Source organism: Ailuropoda melanoleuca, chromosome 16, assembly GCF_002007445.2.
Source record: "Ailuropoda melanoleuca isolate Jingjing chromosome 16, ASM200744v2, whole genome shotgun sequence".
Taxonomy (NCBI): domain Eukaryota; kingdom Metazoa; phylum Chordata; class Mammalia; order Carnivora; family Ursidae; genus Ailuropoda; species Ailuropoda melanoleuca.
Window position 1 is genome coordinate 15,597,350 of NC_048233.1, and position 25,643 is coordinate 15,622,992.

The 25,643-nt window shown below is 34.7% G+C and overlaps 1 long non-coding RNA gene across 2 annotated transcripts in view; it reads left to right on the top strand.

Annotated features, from left to right (window-relative positions):
• LOC117796688 overlaps positions 1–16,645 on the top strand; it is a 34,398-nt gene extending 17,753 nt beyond the window's left edge. The window contains exons 2-6 of one of the 2 annotated variants that reach the window (XR_004621309.1): positions 5,473–5,619; positions 6,251–6,331; positions 10,309–10,444; positions 13,231–13,328; positions 15,667–16,645. This is a non-coding gene — a long non-coding RNA (uncharacterized LOC117796688). The remainder of the gene's footprint in view (positions 1–5,472; positions 5,620–6,250; positions 6,332–10,308; positions 10,445–13,230; positions 13,329–15,666) is intronic. The other variant, XR_004621310.1, reaches the window with a different exon arrangement.
• Positions 16,646–25,643: the final 8,998 nt, after the last annotated feature.

Below are 25,643 nucleotides of genomic sequence, written 5' to 3' on the forward strand. Positions count from 1 at the left end.
AGGTTTTCAAGAGTGCACTTGTTTGGAGGGGTGCTGAGAGCACAGAAAAATCTGTTTCCCAGGTTTACTGTTTATTAAATGGGAGTGGGAGGTGGTGTTTGATCAATGTCTTAAAATATCTAGGTAGGTGATAAATTAAGCCCTTCCTAAAAAGCACGGAAACTGACAACTTTGGTGAAATCCTTACGGCCTAGGAGTAGGCCTTAGTTGATATGACTACTTTATTCTTAATTGAAGATAACCAGGGATGATTCTCAGCCTCCCTCCTTTTATGGTTTTTCTTCTCTTTAATCTATATCGTTTCTAATTCTACCAAAGGTGAAGGAGAGGCTCCATCATTCTCATTACTGTGCTATATCCAGAGGGTGAATTATTGTTCTAGCTCTAAATCATTTGTTAAGATTTTCCTAGAAGATATAATTTTATCCCATTTTATTTTATTGCATTTCTGCTAAATACTCTCTAATTTTTAATGTTCCCATAAATATGAATTCCCAAATCATAAAGATCATTTTACCTAAATACCACCGAAAGTGATTATCTCTTAAAACACATACTTTATCAAGTTCACCATTTTGTAACCTATTAAATGTAATTTAACTTAAAAGTTTATTTTATGTTTTCATGTAAAACAAGTCAGAAAATAAAATCTAAAGTAAGAGTTCCTTAAAAGGAATGCTTGTATAATTTTAGAGGTGCTAGGATACAAATAATTTACATAGAACAAGTTAAAATTGCATTATAAATGAGGACTTATACTCAATAAAATCTTTTAACAAGTAAAAAATATTTATTTTCTGCATAGAAAACAATGATTTTATTTTTAACTGATAGAAATTAGCCATGACTAAGTATATGTAATTTATCAAGTGATTCCTTATAGGTCATCAGAAAGACGCTTAAAGGACCTTTTGGACAAAGATTTTTTTTAGATAAAGTGTTTCTTTCTGTGGCGACCTGCTCTCATGTGGTTGCTGAATTCATAACTCTCATCTCTTTGTCTATATCCATGGGATAAAAGGATGACTTCTATACTTCATGACACAAACTCCATTAAATGCCTACCGCCTCACATAAGGACCAATTTTTTAAGGCAGGGTGGTAATATAATCTTTGGAAGATTGGATCTCGTTATCTGTTTCACAACATCCTTTTGAAAATTATTTTGGTCAATTCTTTTTCCTTATTAGATCACTGACTAGAAGAATAAGGTCCTTCTACTCTGTACACTTTTATCTATGTAAGACATTTATCTATATGACTGACTATTTCATTATAAGAATATGCCAAAACACGTTCTAAACATTAATCAATGAATTATTTTTCTGTGTGGTAAAACTTAATTGTATTAACTTTTTCTTGTTTTCCTATTCAAATATCATCTTCTTGAAAGAGGGACATTAAGAAAAAAATTGAATGAATTGTGTCTGGTCAGAAAAATTTCTTCTGCTAAGATATTTTTCTGGAAAAAAAAGCCTTATTAATGTGTATCAATTAGAAAGATACTTTTAAATTTATGCATCATCTGAATTATTTTCAAAGACATCAGGAAACCATGGTGCTCTTTAGAGAGGACAATAAATAGGAGTCTGTATATCACTTTATCAAGTAAACTAGGAACAATGCAACTAGCAGAAAATATTAATTTATGCAAATTTCAGCACTCAGAAACTAATACCTATTTTTTAAGAAATGACACTTTCCATTTTTTCTATTCCTATTAATTCTCTAGCTGTTTCTTCATTATATTATCCGTTTCTGCTACTGGGCAAACACCACCAGTATAAAATTTATAGGGAGGAAAGCATAAGAGAAAAGCATAAGACTTAGAAGAGAATTTTACTTTTTCCTGGGAATTAGAAAAATAAGAAACAATAATTTATTTTTATTTTAAGACTACCTTACCTTAATTCAGTTCTTAGAAAATTAGCAATTCATGCCAGCATAGATTTAAAGCAGTTAAATCACAAAATTAGTTATAAATACATGTGAAGTATGTATTCAGAAATGTGATCTAAAGTATAGATAAAGACAACTGGAAATGTCATAAAGAATAGTCACAACTTTTTCATAGAAGTCCATGCTTTACTCATATCATCTCATTATATCTAGTCAAATATCCAGCAAGATGGGGATTTGTATTCTCATTTTATAGTTGGGTAAACTGAGGCTCAAGATGTACAAACATTAAAATGTTTATAAAAGATCGTTCAAATATTAAGTGGCAGAAAGAGAATTTGAACAAATTTTAGAGAGGAAAAATGTGAGTGAGATTGGAATCCATTTAATAGACTAAATAGAATCGATAGTGTTTTAAATATATGTAGAACTGAAAAAATTCATTTACAGACTGCACAAATGAAAATGCCTGTGAATTTCCAAAATGTCCATTTAAAACCTTTCAACCAAAAAGAACTCTTCCTAACCACAGATGACAAGAAGAGTCTCAGAGATCTGATGACACTATTAATGAAGAGTCGATTGCTACTTCTATAGTTCTAGGCAGTTCCCATCTCTAATTAAATACTTCACCATGAAACCTGGGAATTAGAATTTTGGAATCTATCTTCTTCAAGTGGAATCATGGTATTGACAATGTGCCCATCACCTTGCTTTATACATCCCTTTTATTATTTAACTAAAATTAATAATTTTAAAAACAGGTAATAAGAGAAACATTAAATTTTTAATGGAGACAAAAAAGAATTTGGCTCTTAGCCCCTTGGAATTCATTTGCATGGTCATAGAGTTGATAGTTTCCTTGATGTTACTATTCTTTTAACCTATGTACCCATTAAGAACCCTTGTCCTGGCCAAGGACCCAACTTAGCAATTATGGTTGGTTGAAGAAAAGAATGTTTGTGCTTATATTAAATTCCTTGATGAGATAACACTTTGGGTAAGTGACACAGTATTTTGATAAATAGACATATTTTACTCCATTACATTTCTGGAGTATCAAAAACATCTTGCTTTGTTTCTTGGGATTCGAAATTAAATATACAAATGGGAAATACAGGTAGAGAAAGAAAGCTGTAGTAATTACTTTCATGTAAGGATGCATAATGAAAAGCAATGGAATTCTCAGAGTGACTAACAGGAAGTCACTTTTCTGCTCACAGTGGTTTAGTTTCTGGGCAATGTGATTTTATTAGTAAAGACAAAGTTATAACAATTTACTCTTAGAATTTTATTTCCATATCTACCTAACACTAGTTTACATGGAATTACAAGATCAACCATTCTTCCTAAACTGAAATTATTACACTTTACAAGTGTTCGCAAATCTTTCTATTCCCACTGCTGATTTTAATTATTAACACTTTTCTAGGCTGTGATGATAGCATACAAGAGTCATCCTGCTTCTTCTCTGCACAACTTCTAGAGAGATTTTCTTAGCAAAGTCCGGGACTGTGTGGTGCAAAAACTGTAATGGATCCCCAATAACTACAGGAAAAAAAATCACTACTCCTACGCATGATATTCATGTCTTTCTGTGATCTAATTTCAACCTATATTCCCTTCCTCACCCTCTAAGAAGACTATCTTCACTGTTTTCCAATTCTACCATTTACTTTTTGGTCTCAAGAATGTTTTTACACTTTTCCCTCTACCTGGAGTAACACCTCATTTCTATCACAATGATCTAAGGGCATGTGTTATGATGAAGATTGGGTGTTATATGTAACGAATGGATTGTTGAACACTACATCAAAAATTAATGATGTACTATATGTTGGCTAATTGAACATAATAATAAAAAACAAAACCAAAAAAACCTTATTTACCTTCTAAAATGTAGTTCAAAGTTTACATTGGTCATGAAGCCTCCTCCGATCTCCCTCTGTCCCTCATACTCGGAATCTATCTTATGACTACTGTGTTCCCAATATATTGTTTCTCAATCTAGTGATTTAGCTCTTTCGCCTCTGGGTTATATTTATTTATGTACCTATTTCGTTCACTAGATTTGAGGTTTCCTGAGATTGGGAACTATGTCTTATCGATCTTTATATTCTCTGGAATATCTAGCAAATAAGGGAAACGTTATATTATAAAGAACTATTTTTAATTCAGCAATTAAATTTAAATTCACACAATTATTTGGTGTTTTGCTAACCTGATTAGTTTTTGAAAGCTTTTTAAAATATAACATTCATACTACATTTTGAGAAAATGTCGGACTATAAGGTATTAACACTTTTCTCAAAATACTTAGTTTTTCTCAATGAAAACAGCATTGCTACTCTCTCCATGACAAATTGTTAAGTATAATTGTGGACAATAGTTATTGGTTGGTAATGCAACACACAATGTTATATAAAGACCTTTTCAACTATAATATTCAGTCATACAATAATTCAGTCATATAACTGTGAGATGTGCTTATATGGGAAAATAAATGTAATAGAAACACAGTTTCAGGGTCTTTTTTATTTTATTTTATTTATTTTTTTAAGATTTTATTTATTTATTCGACAGAGATAGAGACAGCCAGTGAGAGAGGGAACACAAGCAGGGGAAGTGGGAGAGGAAGAAACAGGCTCATAGCGGAGGAGCCTGATGTGGGGCTCGATCCCATAACGCCGGGATCACGCCCTGAGCCGAAGGCAGACGCTTAACCGCTGTGCCACCCAGGCGCCCCTCGGGGTCTTTTTTAAATCAAATAACTCCTGTATGAAAGTTTCAGAGGCTTTTACAGAAGCAAAATATTAAAGTATTATATAAAAACTAATTTTAAAGAACTGGATTTGTGGGCTATATCTTCTGTTTTTTTTCCCTTCTATATCTTCAGCTCTAGGGGGGAAGGCTGTACTATGAGAGATCCAGTATTAAAGATGGGAGAGGCTTGTTTACCTTACAGGTAGACTGCTAGGAAATGGTGACTGTTCTCAGGCAAGACAGATTTTCTAGTAAAGAGAGTAAGAGTGGCATCAAAATGAAGCCAGGATGGAGAGGTGGAAGTCAAGGAAGTCCATTGAGGATAGACAAGGAAAGTCGGAGTGATTTAAAAGGACAATTCCTGGCGTCTATGCAAAGTAGGCTTGACCCTGACTCAAAGTGATCCAATAATAAATAATATTTACGCCATCTTTATAATCCATGTGACTTAGAATAAGACTGGATTCTTTTTGGTCATCTACTGAGCTTATATGTCTTTCTAGTTCCTCTGGTAATAATAGAAGGCTTTTTTTAAGGGAGAAAAAAGCTAATGTTAAGTGAATAAACTTCAGGTCTGTAAGACATAGAGTCATTGAATACTGTCAAATGCAAAAATGTAGGCTTTACAAACAATGGGTTTAACAAACTATACACAAGTGACCTTGATATTGATTTTGAACAAAATTTTATAATTAAAATTTTAAATTAATATTAAAAATATTGACAAAGTTAGAAAATGAAGTTGTAATCACAAGTAAACATATTAAATAAAAATAAATGATGTTAGACTAACCTATCATTTTGTGATAGTATTCCTAGATTGGGAGAAAAGTATAAAGGCCTCAAGCACAGACATGTGTCCTTGGCTTAAAGACGTCTTCAAGAATCTGAGCTCTTTTGAGTCTTCAATAATTTGCCATTTCATGTTCTTTGTCTTTGGACTTTCCCTCATGAGAGGTAAGATGGTTGTTGCAGAGAAAAGGCCTGGAGCTTCCCCTTAAGGGACATTTTATCATCAGGAAATTTCTTTCCCAAAAATTCCAAGCAAACTTGCCTTTGGATCGTTTTGGCTAAATGATCACATATCCATGTGTCCATGTTCTATCTCCAAAGCAGTACTGGGAATGGGAGGATCTGGAATTTTTAGCCTCTTTGGAGGAAGGTGAACTCTGCCAGTAAGGAAGAAGTATGTGGAAAGGTAACTGAACGGACAGCCGTATTAGTAGGATGATGCTACTTTCTGCGACAAACAAAAACAATATCCAGCAGCTCAAATATCATGGAAGCTTATTTCGTATTTGTATAGATTTTAAAAGAATTATTCTTAATTAGAATTCTTAATTCTAAAGTGAGCTCAGCTCACTTTTTAAGTTTCAGAGAACCAGGTTCCTTCCATTTTATGGCTCATCTAACTTTAACAAATGTCTTTTAAGTTCACTGTGCTAGCTCGGATCCAGCCAGCTGAAGGGGAAGGAGTGGGGAATGATACTCACTTCTCAAGCTCCTTGTCCCAGAAGTCATGTGTACCACATCCTAAATCATTCCACTGGTAAGAGCTAATCACTTGTCCTCTCTCCTCCCCACCCAGATGGAAAAGGTTTGAGAAATATAAGCCTTGACTAAGCTGAACTTCCCAGCAGCAACCAAACTGTGAACAAGAAGGAAATATGTGAGTAGGATAATCAAATAGTTTGATGGTAGAATGATTGCATTTCAAGAGTTCTGATTATGAATACATTTTCACCCCAGAGGGATATCTCTAACAGGAAATTGCAGGGTATATCAGCATTTTTACTAATGACTTGTTTGAGGATATATGATGACATGCTAATCAAATTTTTAGATATCTTGAAATTGAGAGGAAGTGCCAACACATTGGCTGAAAAGTTCCAGGATCCCCAAAAAGATATTAACAGACAACAATAAGGAATCAAAGTGGGGATAAAATTGTTAGAAATAAGTATCAATTCCTATAGTTAGGTCGTCATATTCAGCAGCACAGTTTATTTGGGCAAATATTTAGTTCTTATTATATTCAAGGCATTGTGCTAAGCCATGTTTGGAATATTGGAAATAAGAGTTAACATATAAAAAGGAAAAAAGCAGTCTTGGGTGATTGAAAAACCAATATGAATTACTAGTGCAGAGTCTCTGTCTCTCCATATATGAGAGTTGTTTGTATGTTTGTGTATACACATATATGTATTGATTATGTACACATCTTTGGTTAAATTAGAACATTTTTAATATACAAAATATTCCAGAACATTCTAGACTGTGTTTTTCAGATTTTTGTCTTGGATTCTTGGTATAACAATTTAAAAAGAAAAGTGAACAAGCTTGATTGCTTCTGGAAGAGTATGACTCAGTTGATAAGTGAATTTCAAATAACTCATATGTATTCACTTATTTATTCATTTATTTGTGACTGAGGTTCCATTTTTTTTCCCTTCAAGAAAGTAGAAAGTGTGTATAAATAACTACAGCATAAGGTATAACAGGAGAAATGCTTTAAAAAATGATGTGAATGAAATTAGTGGAGTGAGAGAAGAGAGATTTCTTCCACCAAAAATGATAAGGAAAAAATTTGTAGAGTGGGAGATAATTTGGGTTGTTTTTAAAGATAGATAAACTAGGATATGGTCAAAAGGAAAGAGAGGTCGGGTTGTATTCCAAAGATGGACAAAAATGTAAAGCAGAGATATCAGGAGAACTGTAAACTCTTTTTAGTAGCAGCCTGAGTTGCAGGAAGGAAATAATGGCGGAAACGCCATTGACTTATTTTGAGATAGAACTGGAGGTGATTATCAATGTTGGGTTAAAGCTTTTGAATTTTATTCAGGATGTAAGACATCAACAAGCAATACTATATTTTTATTATTCATACAATAGAGGTTATAAAGGTCATAAAAGTTTTACATGTGTTTATACAAGAAATGGTAAACAATAACAACAACAACAACAAAAAAACAATGAAACAAAAACCTGGAGATATTTAACCTCCAGAAGAGAAAATTTTTGGTTTGAAGCACTGTTCATCTCTATTCATCTTTTTTTGTAAGCTCCTAAACCATCCCATATCCTAAATTAAGACCAAGAGTGAGAAATTGCAGGAAGGCTGTATTTCGGAGGTAGGGTGTGTGTGTGTGTGTGTGTGTGTGTGTGTGTGAACATCTCATTATCAAAAAAAAAAAAATACTTTAAATGTATAATGAACCAAACTTGAAAGGGTTTAAACCGAAGTCTGGCCAATTTGCCAGGGCAATGTAGGGCGATGATCAAAACATCTTCTGGAAAGTGAGACATGGGATGTCTAAGATTTGTGTTCCAAAACTAGAAGCCCTATGATTTCATAAAATATGGAAATTTCTCTATATTTCTTCTTTTTATGAAAAAAATTATCATTTTCTGGGATTTGGGGAGGGAATTTTAATTCACTTAAAATTTAGGATTTATTCTATCCAAAATGATTGACTGAATATTAGCTATTAACTGAAGAAGGTCCTGTAAAGAGTTAATAGAAACATGAACAGTTTCCATCTGGCCCCTTTCCATAATCAGTTTTAAAAAGCCAAACATTACAAATCAAAATAGAAATACAATATTCAAACCTAAGTACATGGGACATTTATAGGGTAGGGAACTAGTAAATTGTCACTTTTTAATAAATCTTTTTAAGAGGCAAATATTTGGATTTATTTCATTGTTTCATTTTCGTTTTAATTCTAGTTCTCTTTTCACTAAAACAGATCATTCACTGTTGCTCCAAATCAACACAGGCTTCAAATAATTCCTAAATAATTGCCTTACAACAGACCCTAGCTTATCATACAGAGTTTGAAATTTTCATTGTGTTGTTGGAGGGTGTCCATAACTGACACACATCTTGCCTATTAAATATTAGTTTCCCAAACTTTCCAACATAAACTCTCCAGTCACATCAAGGCAGCACATTATTCATGCTAATTCCATTTTTGCCTCTCAACATTTTCTTGGAATGTCCTTCCTCTTACTTTCTAACTATAAAAATTTACTCATCTATAAATTCTCCTGAAGTCTTCCTAACTAGTTTAGCTTATGTCAGCTTCATCCTTCATTGACCTTGACATAGTAATTATTGTCTGTATTTCATATCTTGATACTTAATCATATCTAAACTTAGGCAATTCTTCATTTGTTCCATATTAGTTTTATTTTTCTTCCCAGTGAGAATGTATGTTCTACAAGGTCAGATGACACATCGTACATCAATTTTGCATTCCCTAGAATATGTAGAATGGTACTGGGAATTAAGTGAATGTTCTTATGCAATAAGAATGAAGTAGAATTGGGTTGGATTGAATTTAATAAGTACTCATATTTTCTTTGACTTTGAAAATACTGTCATCACAAAATAATAATTTTTATTTTATATATTCTTCCCAAATTATTAAAAATAAAGAAATACTTTTAAAAGATTTTATTTGTTGTAACTCTCTTCTCTTTTTACCATTATTCTTCTTCTTCGCCCATATCTGGCATCACTATCTGTTATCTTACTGTACTCTTGCTTTTATGGTGCATTTTCTCATAGAAGACTAGGATATAGTCAAAAGGAAAGAGAAGAGGGGTTTATTGTAAGAGGAGGTATGGGGTATAATAAAATGATCTGAAAAGATGTGTTTTTTAATTGTTAAGGATAATAATAGCATGCTTACTTACTGTATCCACAGCTATGAAACTGTGAAAGGAATAGTATTTGTGTGTGTGGGGGGGGAGGTGGGAGGAAAATTAAATGTGTAACTTTTTATCAGGTTATATCAGAGGAAATTTTAAATTATATAATGCAAATCAATAATTTCGCTCTCATTTTTGAAATTGAGCTTCCATGAATTTAAATTTCCTGCCATTATGAGATTGCTAATACAAACTCTATGGCAGACTGTGAGCTCATGGAAACTACAGCATTGTCTTAATCACCTCGCTTCTATCTTTTTTTTAAGATTTATTTCAAAGTAATCTCTACACCCAATGTGGGGCTTGAACTCACAGCCCCAAGATCAAGAGTCATATGCTCTACTGACTGAGCCAGCCAGGAACCCCTTTAATTACTTTGTTTCTAGAATATAACATGATGTCTAATGTATAATAGGCCCTCAAAAATACATTTGTGGGGTAAATAAAGTTTATTATTGCATCATTGTTCTGATTATTGGATTTCTAGACTACCTTCACTCCCTTATATTGGTTATTACCTTCCTATTATTGGTTTTCTATTTGCTTTCCCATTAGGAAAAATAAAATCACCTTGCAAAAAGGTCTTGTGACTGGTTTAAAAATCATATTCTTAGGTGCTTCTTTGTCAATTTCTTCCATTCATAGTATCTAATTGGACTGGGAATTCTTGAGGACAATGCTATGCATCTCATTCATTATTGCATTTACAGCTCCCAGTCCAGTATTGGCCAAAGATAGGGAGCTACCAATGACAGGGAATGAAGTAATATTAAACAAATAAGTCTCCATCTTCCAATGTAATCACTGAGAAGTAATAATAAATAGTATTAACTATTTTATAGTCTGATGTACCTGAAAATGTTACCCAAAGTGTTATAATTGTTATGGGAAGGACTTTGTACTCAGAAGGGATTTTTTTTTTTTTTTCAGAGAGGATTGTGGATTAAAGTCCTGGCTCTGACACTACAAGCTATATGACATTGGCTAAGTTAGCTAACCTCTTCAGTTGTAAAATAAGGATAAAAAGATCACTAACTTCCTAAGACAGTTACAAAGGTGAAATGAGGTAATGCATGTAAAGCTTGTCATATACTAATTGCACAATAAATATTATTGTTTTACTGTTTTCTTCCCATAAAACAACAATGTGCAGAAAGGATATCACATGTGAATTCATTTATGTACCAGTCACCTATAATCTTTGTACTTTCTCTACCTCATCGTGACATCTTGATTTATAATAAGAAATATATACTTGGTCTTCATCTCTGTTCCTGGCACAGAGCTCCTAAAACCCTTGGAATTTTCCAAGTAATAAAAGTGATGAGGTGAAGGACGGCCGGGGGGAGGGTGTCTTTTGTTTTTCATAACAAGACCCACACCTGAGTTTAAGTTAACTTGGTGACTTTTGGAAGCCCCTAAGGATGGGCTCTTGTTGCCAAGGGAATCAGCCATGTGATTAGAGAGTTGGAACATTCAGCTCCACCCTCTATCTCCCAGATGGGAAGCTGGGCTGAGGTTGAATTCATCACCAGTGACTAATGATATAATCAGTCATCTTTATGTAATGAAACCCCCCACAATCCAAAAGGATGGATTCAGAGCTGACTCTGGAGCCTATGCAATTTAGCATTACACTGATTCTCCTGCTTAACACCTATGGCTTCAGATGTGCTTGTACTTCACTTCCCTGTCTGGTAGAGATACTTTGCCTGATCTTCCTCTCTGGCCATTTCTTCCTGTACGTTTCTATCACCCTTCTCTCACCTTTCTATCATTGATACTGGGTCTGGTCTTTGTTTCTGCCCATCTTACTCATGAGGACACCGCATCAAGATCCTTCGCTTCGGTTACCACCCACATATGATAATTCTCCCATCTGATCTCTAGTCCTAACTTTTCTTTGGAGCCTCAGATTTCTACATTCAAAATGTCTGACACTTTTATTTGATGTTTCATTTCATATTAGACTACGTAGGACTGCATTATCTTCCCCTCACAGTTAGATTCCATCTGCTGCTTTCTGTCTTTGTAAATGGTCCTATGCAATCCAGAAGCTTGCCTTCCTTCTTATTAAGACTCTTTTTCTACATGCTCAATGCCACTCCCTTAGTTTATTTGTTATCTTCCACAAAGTTTACTGTATTGTTGTTCCTTCTTCCCAGTACCCATTTTCCCCTCCTGGTTTCATGACTTAGACTCTCCTGCAGGGTCTGGCTGGCCATGAGACCAACTTTAATCTAAAAGTCTGTGAGCAGATATGATGTGTACAAATTCTGACTCATGTTTTTAGGGAGAAATCTGCTTCTTCTAAGACTGTATTTCCCCTTTCTGCTGGGAAATAGTAAAAAATGCATCAGTGGCCAGTTTGGGTTCCTGCATGACTGTGCAGCATGGCTTTCTCCTGCCCTTGACAACCTGCTTGCTTCTAGACTGTAGACTAAGAGGGGAAATTCTTTGATCTCCTTCAGAATATTGTATTTTAGGAGTTTTTTTTAGAGCAGTTTAAACTGCCTCCTAAAAACTTCTTAAAATTAGTTTGCCTAACTCAAGGCGTGTTCCAATCTATCTTCATACTTTTAAATGAGCATAATGCTTTCCAAAATGCATATATGGTCAGGGCAATCCCCTGTTTAAAATTTAGAAGGAGTGTTTGATTTGCTTTTTTTTTCCCCCAAATTGATCATGAGGAAATAAATAAATCCATCAGTGACTCCCTCAAACCTTAAAAATAAAATTCAAGTTGCTTACCAGGGCACGATAATCCCTTCCTGTTCTGCCTTCTAACTATTTCTAGAGTCTGTACTTTTGCCACATAGCCTCACAGGCCCCCAGGCACATGAATCTTTCAGTCCTTGGGTGATGACAAGCTCTTATACATATCTGTGTCTTTACACCTTCTGCTCTGTCTGGATGCCTGGATGCCTTTCCAGGCTTTTTTTTTTTTTTTCTCCACTGGGCTAATGGCTACTTGTCCTTCAGGACTTAGATCTAGACTCAGGTCAAGTATTGTGTCCTCCATAAAGCCTTTTCTAATGTTTTAGTACCAATTAAATGTCCCTCATCTGTCATCAAATCCTGTCTGTATTTTTATCAGGCATATTTCACATGAAAGTCTATTTCTTCACTAGACGTTGTCTATTCTCCCACAAAAATATACTTCTATGCCACTATCTATGTTCCTCTGTACAGCTGATATTCAATTTTTTTAATTGAATAAAGAGAACATACATTTTTTTTAACCATTGAGTCCAAAGGAACCTTATCCTCTATTGTAATTTCTATATTTCAGCCCATAGCAACCCCTTATAAAGATGCAGAACAGTAAAACTATTTAAATGAAATGAAGTTTGTAACTAAAATAATTAAAATCTTATTAGAAATATTTATTTTCTTCCAATGTTAGCTCTCTTCAGTGACTTTTAAAACTTCAGTGCCTTGGAAAAATTTAAGAAGTTTTTATGAAACATTACCTTTGATTATTGAAGAGAGAACATTTTTATAAGAAATGGGGGTTATAATAAAAAGTTTGCAGTGTTCTATATAGTAGGTAATCAATAAAGGCTGAATGAACAAAGAAATGTTTTGGCTTTGGTAAATATGTATTTTTTCAAACATTGAAAAACAATTTAGTTTACAAATGTTCTCAAAAGCCAGTGTTCAGGTCTTTAGAACCAAAACAAATAAAATTTAACAATTTGCCATCTACTTTAGAAATCTCTCAGCTCTTAGATTTCTTTGGTTAGGACAAAATTTTAAAATATTGCACAAATGGGAAAAACAATTTACTTTTTAAAAATATTCACACCAAAACAGTATAAAGATTTTTAATCATGTATTCTAAAATTTCAGAACATGAACTCTAAAGGAATTAACATGCCATTATTCAGGATATTTTGGACATATGATGCTTGATAGACCAACAGAGAGCTTCGGTATGGACTATCTCGGTATGGACTATCTTAAAATTAGAAACTGTCTCGGTATGGACTATCTTAAAATTAAAAGAAAAATTCCCATTTTCCTATGAAACTGTCTCGGTATGGACTATCTTAAAATTAAAAGAAAAATTCCCATTTTCCTAGATCTTTTATTTTTTCCTTCTACTTGATTTGTACATAAGTAAGAGTTGAATAATTTATGTATATTTAATGATTTATATATATTTCAATTCAATGATTTATATATACTTATTTGTTAGACTATTCACATAACCACATTAATATGATTTCTGCTGCAAATTTGTAAGTATGTGTTGGTTAAGGAGCAATTGTATAATCACAGACATCTTCATGGGTGAACAACCTATGCAATCACAAACTGATGATGTTTACTTTAGAAGGCCTTTTGCTTGGTTTAATGCTCTGCTATCACCATCATGAAATTCTTAATCATTTTTGAAAAAGGGGCCTGGATTTTCATTGCAGACTGGACCCCACAAATTATGCAGCCAGTCCTACATGCAGTTTAAGTAATCCTCCTGATTTTGAACTAATTGTCAGAGAGCGCATTGCTAAAATACCAATTTCTGAACAGCTACCCATAACAACAAACCTAGGGTCCTAGCTGTCTGCCAGGCTCCTCTTGCCCAGCTTAGCTGTCAGGAGCAGCACGCAGGTTAAAAGAGAAAGATTCTCCTAAGTGTCAATCCCTCCTGCTGGCTCAAGAGAACAAAGCTGGCAGGCAAAGTGAATCAGATAGCGTACTGTGCACGCCCAAGCTTCAGAATAAAGCCGATAGGTCTAATTTCAGCTTTACCAGCCTTGGTCGTGTCCCTTTAAGTTTACTAAGTCGGATATACCTGTAAGCAAGCAGTCTAATGTTTTTGTGATCTTGCTGCTGTGAAAGTATTTAATAATAAGCCTCAGAAGTTGGAGGTAAGAAGGAAATCTATGATGTCTAATGCCAAGGTGGTGTTCAATGTGTTGAAAGTTGATTAAATTTCCTTTTAACACCCCTTGAAACTGACATTTTGCTACCGTTTAAATTTTTTTCCCTCCAAACTATTTTTTATACCCATGATTTAGAGTGATATACAGCAAAGCAGTGGCTATGAATTGGCTCAAAATGATTCGAGGGGTAATGAGCAGGGATTGAAAAAAGTCTGCTCCTGTTCATTTAAGGAAAGTAAAGCTAACTTTATCCTGCAACTGCATGCCAAGGCAGGGTCAAAGATTTGAGACTGCTCAAACAGTGCCATCCAAATTTTATTGGTTTGAAGTGATAACTAGGTTCCAGAATCCCATAGATTGATAAAAGGAAAATATATTTAAATAGATTAGCGCATTCTCAGCTATCAGTTGCAAAATTGCTTGCTATATTCACATGTTTCCATTTTTAAAGTTACATCTGTTTTAATCGAGATAGTCTAAATTTGAAAATTAATATGACACACTTCTCTATTTCATATCTAAAGTATCTGATTTTTAAAGAGGATTATTGTTTCCATATGTATGTCTGTCATAGGAAAATGTGAAAGTCAGACCTGAAACCCTGTTAATGCCACTGGTGATGTATTTGTTGATGAGTAAGGTGTAGAGGCTTACAATTACTGCCTGGACGCGCAAGTGATACAAAACAGAACACCTCATAAGTGCAATAACGCACCATCTTCTGTATAATTGACTATCATCTGTGGCCATTCCAAAAGCATTTATTTGGCACCAATTGTGTACATTTATTTTTCTCCACATCATTCTGCGGTTTTAGCCACATCGGTAGTTAAAAACAGAAATCCAATAAGACTTTCTCATAATAAAAGCCTGAAATATTAACTACCTGTTTTCTTTTGCTTTTGACTCCAGCCCAATGGTTCTATTTTACTTAACCCAGTATCTCCTTTCATTTTATTTATTTTTTAAAAGTTTATTTATTTATTTATTTGTCAGAGAGAGAGAGCACAAGCAAGGAGAGCTATAGGCAGAGGGAGAAGCAGACTCCCTGCTGACAAAGGAACCCAATGAGGGATGTGATTCCAGGACTGGATCCCAGGATCATGACCTGAGCTGAAGGCAAACGCCTAATCAACTAAGCCACCCAAGCATCCCTCAATATCTCCTTATAATAATAGATATTTTAAAATGTCATTCCGAGCAGGAAGCATAGGAAAATAAAGAACCAGAACATCCATGTGGACACTAGAATGAAAAAAAAAATTACTAACAAGTGAGGTTTATTTGTATATGATAATAGAAAGTGGGAAATGACCTTAATTTATGCAGAGCTAGCATCCCTCCAAGATACAGAAGTATGGTATTCTTGTAAAATAATTTTCTATGTTAAAAACAGGATGCGCTAATGTTAAAGAATCACACGAAGCCTATCATCGACCTTGAATTCCCGGTACGTGTCAAGACATACAGTTGGACCATAGTACTTGAACCGACCTTGGGAATTCTAGCCTTTGACAGGTGACAGAAGATACAGGATGGATTGAAATGAAAAAATAGTAATATAGGAAGCAGCCATAGTTATGTGGTAGGCCTCAAAGTGCACTATCAGAATAAGGGTGCATAAGAGTGGAAGATCTCTGGCCACAAAAGAGTAAGAAGATAAATCCAATACATCATCTTCACAGTATTTCTTATCATTGTACAATGAATGGATATAAATGTGAATATGAACTATAAATATACCTTTATTAATGCATTACCTTCATTTCATATATTTCTGCTGTTCAATAATATTCTTAGAATACTGTTTAGGAGTCTTAATTACTCTTTATTTCGTGTTTCTATGTAACAGCTACAAAGGAAGAATGATATAAATGAAGACTGGTGACTCAAGTACCATGAATGTCACTGTCGTAGGTGACATCATTTTCAAGCATAGTGAATGGCTTTAATAAAATTTCAAGCTAAATAAAGTCTTTCATAGATGTTCACGACAGTTACCTTTCTAGAAAATACAGTCTAGGTAAAAATTGTGCACATTTCAAATGAGGACAAATCCTAGGCTCAGATAATTATAAATAATATTTCCCCTGTATGGATTTCTATGGTATACTCAAAATTTGAGAAAAACATAAGTGAATTTACGTCATTGTGTGGCACTATCCTACTCGTTGCAAGGCCTGCTGCATCCTGCTCCCCCTTATTAAATGCCAGTACTACCCCTTTGTAATATCATTGTAACAAGACCACCCTTGAGAATTTCCAAAATGCCCCCTAGTGAGAGGTACTACCCCTCTCAAGAAAACTAGGCTTCTATCTTTTTTGTTTAGCTTTATAATAAATAATGTAGGTATACTTTCTAGTTGGTGTATTTAGATTTTGACTAAGCAATGATTACCATTTTTAACTGGATTAACGGACCTCTAAATTGCTATACGAATAAAATTGTGGCTCAATAAAGATGTGAAATGAAAATTAAAAAAAAATGGATTAACTGAGTATTTGTTCATTTATAAAAATCCAACTTCATTACCAATTGAATGTAAGAAATTCTAAGCTGGAAATGTTAATACTAACATAACAATTTATATGACCAGCAATAGCACAATCATTGAATAAACAGTATGATTTCAAGTTAAAGAACTCATAGTCCACGACTCAGTGACTATTTTTTACTAGTTGTGTGAACTAGTAGAGAATACTTAACCTTTCGATTCTCTTATCACTACATCTAGAAAGTGGAGACAGTAGCATTTTACATGGTTACATTTTATAGGGGCAATGCAGATTTTTAAAAACCTACTTAACAATTACTAATGGATATCAGCTATTGCTAATGTTAGAAAAGCAGTTTAGGTTTGAACTATAAATTTCTTTTTTAAAAAAGATTTTTTTTATTTATATGAGAGAGAGAGAGATAGCGAGAAGAGAGCATGAGCGGGGAGGAGAGGGAGAAGCAGGCTCCCGCTGAGCAGGCAGCCCGACGTGAGGATGTGACATGGCGCTCAATCCCAGAACCCTGGGATCATGACCCGAGCCAAAGGCAGACACTTAACTGACTGAGCCTCCCAGATGCCCCCGAACTATATATTTCTTGACTGTTTACTTTGTTTACTTATGAAACAGATATCAGGGGCTATTAAACCACATTAAAAATACGGGCTCCATCAAAGTAGGTAATCCAAAATAGGTAAAATCTGCATTATAATAAGTGATAAGAAAATGTGTGAGACTGAAATAATCTTTTTTCCTATTGTAGAAATAACTTTTTTTCTGATTGTTACAAACTTTATCCAGTAAATTCTTTTCTTTTCCTTTTAATGTCATGATTTTGCTGTTCCAATACTGGCTGGGAGGTGCCATAGCCAAACTTTGCTTTTGTCTAAACACCAACTAGTGATTCGACTCGTGGTCGTTGCTCAAACACTTTCTGAGAATATCAAGGTCCTTAGCCTCTCCAGAGCCTGTCTAATATTTTTTTAAACACTTTTTGAGCTATATTGAACACATTTCCCCTCCTCTACTCTAAACAATTCAAGCACCTAAACCAAATTCATCACCCCAGATTCTAAATATTCTCAGAGTAAACATGTAACACACATATAAAGTGCAAATCTATGCTTGTTTTCCCTTTGGCCCAGAGTCTCTAAAGACTTCTTCCACAAGGTAGTCATTTGGAGGGTGGAAATGAGGAAACAAAATACATTTCCCCAATCAGAGCTGTGACTTAAACACCGGTCTCTTTCTCCCAGTTCCCTCTTCTGCCTTTAATTCATGGCAAAGCAGTTGGGTTTCAGGTAGCTCGATATTTAAATCTTACGGATTGGTAATATGGTTAGCAATGTATTCTTTTTAACAAAATCTATTACAATAACATTTGAGCATTGTGCCAGGGCTGTTTATCTCTACAACTATAATATATATTTAAAAACTCCATTCTTTTGCTATGCCAATACCCTTCATAACCCCATCACTTTATATGATTAATTACACTGGGAACAAATTAACTGGTTTGGCCTGAAGTTAATTTTAAACAAACCTGTTTTACATAGACAAATATCGTGGCAGGTTTGGGATTTTACTACAAGATGGGGTTATTGAAAGGATTCTGTGGATGGATTTATTAGTCTGTTTTTGACCAAGTGAAATATCTGTGGGATCAGATGGCAGCTTTGTGTCTACCACCACCCCATCCTATTGACCCATATAAAGGGTATAAGCACTAGGCCTTAACTTTCTCAGCTTTTTTTATTTCAACCTTTGCTCTCCTTCCCCTAATCCCTGAGGCCCCATTTTCCTTATCCTGCTTTACTTTATTTTCATAGCATTTTTACCACCTGGAAACGTGTATTAACTTATTTATCTGTTTATTGCCTGTCTCTTCAATAGAAAATAAGCTCCTCTGGGACCGAGGCTTTATTTTGGTCACTGCTTTAACCTGTGCCTGGGAAATAGAGCACAATAAATACTTGTTGGAAGAATGAACAAATCAGATTCTCTTCGACTTTATTAATGTAATCGATTTATGAAATTCTTTTGTTGTTGCCTCAGGTGGTTCAGTCCAGAATTATACTTAAATAGAGAAAAGCAGATCAAATTAGAGATTAATTGGGGAGCAGAATCATTATGTTATTTAACTCTAAATGGAAATCTGGGAACCAAGAAATAAATCTTGTGAGACTAATTGAGGACATTTCTTACAAGCTTTCAATATACTCTTTCTGCATTCCAGAGAACTAAGACCTGAAACCCTTGAAAAGCAACACATTCACATATGTATTTCCATCAGACAACTTTCTTAAATCATAGTGTCAATTCTATTTATGACCAAAACACCCCCCTCATATGCCACTGATGTATGCCAATTACCATGGATAAGTTGGCATAGTTAAGAATCAGTCTACCTGCCATTTCCAGAGTAGCTAAGGAATACATAGCTGTTTTCCTCATTTAGTAGTGTGACTATCAACTTATATTCTCAAGTCATTAAAGACTGTCAGAAAAACAAATCATGAATACCACCTCCCACATGGTACAACTGGGAAGTTACTAAGCAAGCAGAGAACAGCAGTCACATATCTCAGAACATGGTATCTTACCCAATTGCCACATATATTGTTAAAATCAACTGATGCATTTTCTAAGGTAACCATATTTCCCTGGGTGGACTGTGAATTCAAAACTGCATAAGCATCCACCTAGTTTACATATATTTGTATGCCACGCTCAAAACGCCTCTTACGTTCACATATGTCAGACAAAATATCTAATGAAATCTTACAGTAGTTGCAGTCAGGCCAAATATTCAGGGATTCTGGAAGAGGTAAGGGTCAGAATGGTCAGGGGAACAACAGACCAGAGCTTCCTAACCTCCTTCCTCACATTAGGGACAGTTCTAGAGTGAGTCAGAGGACCCAGCTAGAAAGAAAGACCACCAGACTTAAAACTGCTCTTGAAAAGAGTTATGTCTGCTAGAGAGAATATGGCAAACATTTAATTGGTTTAAGGCACCAGACTAGGTCCCCTAAGAATTATTTTTGAGATCTTAGATGGTATTGAAGTAGAATTCTGTCTCCACATGGAGTGTTGGTGCCAGGATCTTTATACAAATGAGCTGCTTTTTATTCTTTCCATTGCCTTTTCCCTCTTTCAAATAACACCAACATATATACTTAATTCAGAAAAGCAAGCTTTGGTTTAAAGTTCTTATTAAGGCTCAGAAAAAAAATTACTAGTATATAATTCCGAGGTTCATAATTTCCCTTTAAATAAGCTATAGGTTAATGTGTAAAAACCCCTGTGGATTTTTTCCCTTTGTTTAAATAATATCCTGTAATTCAAGTCAATATACTTTACAATAGCATGTTAAAGGCAAATAGGAAAGCAGTTTAGCTCTAAATTAAGGTTTCTCCATCAGCATTTCCACTCGCTCTGGATATTTTCTGATACAAAGCTTTGGTCTCTCCTTTCATGATGTTATTCTGCAGCAGTAAAGCAAGTAACCACAGCTTCATAACGCTAAGCACTCCAGTGGGAAACACAAACAGAGTGCATAAACCAAAGTATTCATTTCATGAGGTTTTATTAAAAGGCTTCACCTCTAAATTGAGCTGTCATACACTGTTGGGAAACTTTTTACCACAGTTTATTTTAACTATGTAAAACATTAAAGGAATGGAATTTCTTCAGCTTTTCATATAATGGGCATGACCTCTCTTACACACTACAAGCAATCTATACTGCATTTAATCAAATTGGCTGGAGAGTAAAATCAGGCCATATGTTTTCCCACTCTTCCCAATTCTCAGAAATGACCCCAACCTCGTTAACATGCTGTAGATTTTCATGTATACCCAGCAAGTTCTTTGGTGTTCTTACTGATAGAATATGCTGCATGATTAAAAGATATCCTTCAGATGAGAAGGACATTGGGTAATTTATAAATCATTCATTTGTGACACAGCTTTATACAGCTTTTCAAGGAATTGCAGTAACTGCTTTTGCAGTTTCCTCAAATGTTGCTTTCAGTTGACAGTGTCATAGGTCATTACTGATTTTTTCCTTATGTAAGCAATACCAACTTTCTATTAAAAATACTAATTTCCACCCTAGTACAGTGTCTTTTGAAGTAGCGTATATATTAAAAAAAATCAAGTTGCTTTGAAATATTAAAGGAATATATTTAACTGAAGGGTTTTCAGACAGGTTGTTTTTCTGTATTCCTGATGACAGAAAGATTTTAGCCTACAAAGTCAATAGTAAATTTTATTAAAGTCATTATTTTCCTGTTACAGGTCTCGTGCTTTAAATAAACTACAGCTGACAATGCTGTCTTACATACTGTCATACTGTAAAATGTCCCCTCTTTATTACCGCAGGGACAACTCATTTAGAACTTTGAAAGTGTTTTCACATTGGAGCTGTTCATTTGCAGAGCTGGCCTATGGCTGTGTTTAAAGAATGTGGTTGATACTTCTCTTTTCCTCTAAATATTCTAGGGAAAAATATAAACTTGCCAACACAACATTTTTTAGATAAAGATTAATGTCCCTTCTCCATAGATAAAATATATCTCAATCTTTCCATATTAGTGTGCTCTGACTACTTATGACATTATTTTTCCTGTTAGCCCACTGTGTATAAGCAAGAGCAAAGCACTTGATGTGTATATGACATATTTTGTTTCGGGAATTTTGAATTTCCCCCAAATTACATTCTTTAATGAATAAGCCACCTTCTTTGCATCATCCTCTTGATCAACATAATCTTGATTATAGGGATGTATAATTGATGGAAATTGAATAATCCATCCAGAAAACATTTTATGAAAATCAGAAGGAATATGTTTATAATTTTGGAGCCATGGCATATCATTCCCAGTTGTGCTTATTTAACTCCTTGTATAATACACACTTTGTCCTACCGTCCTTTACCATATGTTGCATGATTTTTAATGAACTTATATTTTCTTCTCCACATGCACCCAAACCCCTATATACTAAGATTCTACTATGAAGAAGAAAACAGAAAAAAAATCAGAGGAAAAATTTAAAAAAAAATAACAGCTTGCCTTTACATTGGAAGTCGATGCAATCAATGTCACTAAATCCACATGAATTTTCCAACCTCTTTTCCTGTTTAAAGGTATTTCTACAAAGTACATCTATACTGTTCAGGGCTATTGAAATAAGATGAACCTTTACCCCAAAGTCTTCAAACTCATGGTCAGAATTGCTAGAGTCTCCTTTCTTCCCTTTGGAGAAAAGAGCAGAGCAGAAGAGGACAGATGATAGTTAACTCTCTGCAGAGATATGGTTGTCCTCTCCTCCACCCTCCAAATCTGGCATCATTTCTTTTTAGCTCATGGTGCACTCAGACCCACAGGAAAAATGAGAATATGTGTGTAAACCCTTGTCCTAGACTAATAAAGACTTGATCAATGGCAAGTCTTTGATTTCAAATCCATTTCTCTCCTGTTCGATCTTCAGACAGTAATCTTTGCTGCTTGTCTGTGCCTACATTCGGATCTTGCTGGTGTGTATTTCTGTAGCCTTTTAGATCAGGTAAAATAGCATAGAGACCATAAAATATTCTCCCTTTGAAAGATAAAATAGTTCAATAATGTACTGTAAATAAGTAGCTAATAAATGTCATCCATATAAAAGGAGAAATATTTTTTAATTAACAAACATTTACAATTTTTTCTTGGTTTATGTCTTCAGTCTTGTGCTGTGACAAAGCTATATTTAGATATTTTGTGTTTAAATCACCCTCACTCCTCACTGCACACACACACACACACCCAGAAACACTCACACATTCCACATACACACATACATATTCAACACAACCCATGACCTCGTCAATAATGATGACAACCTTGAATTTTCCCTATGTCCCTTCTACACAGCCTAGAATCCCAGCTAAACCACAATCACTGGAGTTCCTTATACCACACGGTGTGAATCTAGATGGTATCAAAATGCCTGATTTGTGATGTGTGTGTTACTGTTCACTTAAAAGTACTTTTACTACCTTTTCTTATCAATGGAAAACTTTCAAGGTATTTAAAAGCAATGGCTTTAAACATTCTGGCTGCAATAAAGCAAAAATGGCAGGTGGCTATATGAAAGAGTTAGAATACATTTAAAGGAAATCACTCATAGAGAAAAGGTGTAACATTGCTTAGAGTCCATTTATATACTTTCTACTGGGAAGAATGTGTTTTGGGGTGATGTGGGATTCTTTCCATTTGCCCAGTGAGAACATTAGCTGTTTTATAGAGCAATGTTGTTATTTTTAAGAAAGATGGAAAAATGAAACATTAGAAAATCTGCCTAGCAATAAGAACTGAGTTCAGCAATGATAAATAAAGAGGCCAGAAGGCTAAACTTAAAACCACAAATTACTTAAATAGAAAAGTTTAAAATGCTTTATCATTAGGCAACATTTCTGAGGACCAGAAGAGAAGGAACCTAATGTTTATGAAGCAAGACTTCTGACTAATTAAGGAAAAGGAGAAAAACAGATTGTTCTTGCTACCCTGAGCAGGTTATCTAATGTGACTAATGCACACTTGTTAAAGGCATAGGGAGATGATGCTTTGACATTCAGAGAAACAAAACAAAACAAAACAAAAAAACCCAAACAAACAAAAATCCAAGGTAACTATTCTTAATATAAGTCACTGAGACAAGTCTCTAAAACCTGTTTCAGTGAGAAGTTAGGTTTGGAATAAAACTGAACAAATAATACAATTTGCCTCCCTTTAACCTAGCAGTTTCCATTTTGTTTCCTTTATGGAGAGTAACTAAGTGTCTCCTTTTCCCTGTCACTCTTGCATTCAGTGCATTCAGTGGCAGCTGGGAACCCCTAAAGGACCATGTGTCATCAAGGTAAAACTTTTAAATTATACTCATTAAAGGTAAAAATTCCCAAAACTTACCACTCTCTAAAACAGAAATTATATTTAAGACTGTAGTCTTAAGTGCCATGTAAGTATGACAGTTGAATTGATAAATAATTTAGAAAAATGATTGACTTTCACCACAGAAGCTAAGGTAGTGTCTATAGACAGTAAAACCTGTACTGGAAAATGCTTGACCCACTTTCACTATGTCACAGATTCTTAGAATTTTAGAGCTGGAAGAGAAGCCCTCCCATAATACCTATGAAGAATCAAGACCCTGACTGGAAGAAAGATTTCCCTCAGTGATTGGTACTCATCAGCAAAGGAATAGATGGGGAAAGTTTCTTGACATAATTGAATCTCCACATGGATGTCTGAAATTGTAGGAATTAATTCATTTTTCTATATGATTGCTGTTTCAACCTAAGTACATCCGAAAAGTGGGGAAATATATATGGAAAGGAAGAATGGAATTTTTCAGATGTTTTAAAGCAAAAATCATACTGAAAGCTGGTGTCTGAGAATGAAGCTAATCCTCACTGAGCCATCCTGTGTCTGCAATGAATTCTGAGAACCCTAATAATTCTACATTTGAAACTCAGGCTTTCAGATTTTTATGTGGGTATATTTGTCAAGGTAAATGGATATAACACAGGGTATTTATGTATACTTAGGAGTTTACTAGGTTTATTTTTATTTATTTTTTAAAAGATTTTATTTATTTATGAGAAAGAGAGAAGGAGACAGACATTGAGAGAATGAGTGGGAAGAGGGCAGAGGGAGAAGCAGACTCCCTGTGGAGCAGGGAGCTGGCCATGGGACTGGATCCCAGGAGCCTAGGATCATGACCTAGGCTGAAGGCAGATGCTTAACTGACTAAGCTACCCAGGAGCTCCCCCCACCCCGATTTTAATTATTTTATTTATTTATTTGAAAAAAAAAGATTTATTTATTTATTTGAAAATGAGAGAGAGAGAGGAGTTTGCTAGCTTTATATAAAACTTTTATTCTTTAGATAAATAGTATGTGGGTTTCACAAATGTTAGATGACAGGCTGGTAAATAGGTTAGAAACTCTAGAAACTCTTTTTCTCACTTGTTAACATAGAAAATTCCCTCTGAATAATTTTGGACATGATAGATGCACTTTAAAATTTCATTTTGAGGGGCACCTGGGTGGCACAGCGGTTAAGCGTCTGCCTTCGGCTCAGGGCGTGATCCCGGCATTATGGGATCGAGCCCCACATCAGGCTCGTCTGCTGGGAGCCTGCTTCTTCCTCTCCCACTCCCCCTGCTTGTGTTCCCTCTCTCACTGGCTGTCTCTATCTCTGTCAAATAAATAAATAAAATCTTTAAAAAAAATTTTCATTTTGAGGGATGCTTGTGTGACTCAGTTGGTTAAGCATCCAGCTCTTAATTTTGGCTCAGGTCATGATCTGAGGGTCTTGGGATACAGCCTTTTGTCAGTCTTCATGTTCAACACAGACTCTGCTTGAGATTCTCTCCCTTCCTCTCTCACTGCCCCTCCCCTCACTTGTGCATGTGCTCTCTCTCTAAATAAATAAAATCTAAAATTTCATTTTGAAATCAGCATGGAGGCCAAGTAAAGAAACTCCTAAAAGGATTAGAAGGAATAGTAACTTCTGCTCACAATATATTGAGAACTGTATGAGATGAAAAATAAAATGGAGTTAACAGCAGATTGAAAATTGTAGGAAAAAACAGTGAGACAGAAGACATAGGAATATAAACTTTCTATTATAAAACAAAAGAGAAATTATAATTTAAAATATATCATCAATGAGCTGAGTGACAACTTCAAATAGCCTACTATGTGTGTAATTGTGGTCCAAGAAGAAAAAAAGAAAAAAATTCTGAATAATCAATGATAATTTTCCAAATTTGAGTAAAACTGTAAACCCACAGATACAAGAACCTCAATGAACAAGAAATATAAAGAGAAGT